Raw genomic sequence first — 2,207 nt, forward strand, 5'->3', positions numbered from 1 at the left:
ATGAAGACATGAAGACATGAAAGCATGAAGACATGAAGACATGAAAGCATGAAGACATGAAGACATGAAGACATGAAGACATGACGACATGAAGACATGAAGACATGAAAGCATGAAGACATGAAGACATAAAGACATGAAGACATGAAGACATGAAAGCATGAAGACATGAAGACATGAAAGCATGAAGACATGAAGACATGAAAGCATGAAGACATGAAGACATGAAGACGTGAAGACATGAAAGCATGAAGACATGAAGACATGAAGACATGAAAGCATGAAGACATGAAGACATGAAGACATGAAGACGTGAAGACATGAAAGCATGAAGACATGAAGACATGAAGACATGAAAGCATGAAGACATGAAGACATGAAGACATGAAGACATGAAGACATGAAAGCATGAAGACATGAAGACATGAAGACATGAAGGCATGAAAGCATGAAGACATGAAGACATGAAGACATGAAAGCATGAAGACATGAAGACATGAAGACATGAAAGCATGAAGACATGAAGACATGAAGACATGAAAGCATGAAGACATGAAGACATGAAGACATGAAGGCATGAAAGCATGAAGACATAAAGACATGAAGACATGAAAGCATGAAGACATGAAGACATGAAGACATGAAAGCATGAAGACATGAAGACATGAAGACATGAAAGCATGAAGACATGAAGACATGAAGACATGAAGACATGAAAGCATGAAGACATGAAGACATGAAAGCATGAAGACATGAAGACATGAAGACATGAAGACATGAAAGCATGAAGACATGAAGACATAAAGACATGAAGACATGAAAGCATGAAGACATGAAGACATGAAAGCATGAAGACATGAAGACATGAAGACATGAAAGCATGAAGACATGAAGACATGAAAGCATGAAGACATGAAAGCATGAAGACATGAAGACATGAAAGCATGAAGACATGAAAGCATGAAGACATGAAAGCATGAAGACATGAAGACATGAAAGCATGAAGACATAAAGACATGAAGACATGAAGACATGAAGACATGAAGACATGACGACATGAAGACATGAAGACATGAAAGCATGAAGACATGAAGACATGAAAGCATGAAGACATGAAGACATGAAGACATGAAGACATGAAAGCATGAAGACATGAAGACATGAAAGCATGAAGACATGAAGACATGAAGACATAAAGACATGAAAGCATGAAGACATAAAGACATGAAAACAATGAAAATAGGAATAACTTCAAAAATGAAAATAGGAATAACTCCAACAATGACAATAGGAATAACTCCAACAATGACAATAGGAATAACTCCAAAAATGAAAATAGGAATAACTCCAACAATGACAATAGGAATAACTCCAACAATGACAATAGGAATAACTCCAACAATGACAATAGGAATAACTCATGACGACATGAAGACATGAAGACATGAAAGCATGAAGACATGAAGACATGAAAGCATGAAGACATGAAGACATGAAGACATGAAGACATGAAAGCATGAAGACATGAAGACATGAAGACATAAAGACATGAAGACATGAAGACATGAAGACATGAAAGCATGAAGACATGAAGACATGAAAGCATGAAGACATGAAGACATGAAAGCATGAAGACATGAAGACATGAAAGCATGAAGACATGAAGACATGAAGACATGAAGACATGAAAGCATGAAGACATGAAGACATGAAGACATGAAGACATGAAAGCATGAAGACATGAAGACATAAAGACATGAAGACATGAAGACATGAAGACATGAAGACATAAAGACATGAAGACATGAAGACATGAAGACATGAAAGCATGAAGACATGAAGACATGAAGACATGAAGACATGAAGACATGAAAGCATGAAGACATGAAGACATAAAGACATGAAGACATGAAGACATGAAAGCATGAAGACATGAAGACATGAAAGCATGAAGACATGAAGACATGAAGACATGAAAGCATGAAGACATGAAGACATGAAGACATGAAAGCATGAAGACATGAAGACGTGAAGACATGAAAGCATGAAGACATGAAAGCATGAAGACATGAAGACATGAAGACATGAAGACATGAAGACATGTTGCATCGTTAATATGGAAGTGACAATAGGAATAACTCCAACAATGACAATAGGAATAACTCCAACAATGACAATAGGAATAACTCCAACAATGACAATAGGAA

The sequence above is a fragment of the Cyclopterus lumpus genome, unplaced genomic scaffold, assembly GCF_009769545.1.
Source record: "Cyclopterus lumpus isolate fCycLum1 unplaced genomic scaffold, fCycLum1.pri scaffold_101_arrow_ctg1, whole genome shotgun sequence".
Taxonomy (NCBI): Eukaryota; Metazoa; Chordata; class Actinopteri; order Perciformes; family Cyclopteridae; genus Cyclopterus; species Cyclopterus lumpus.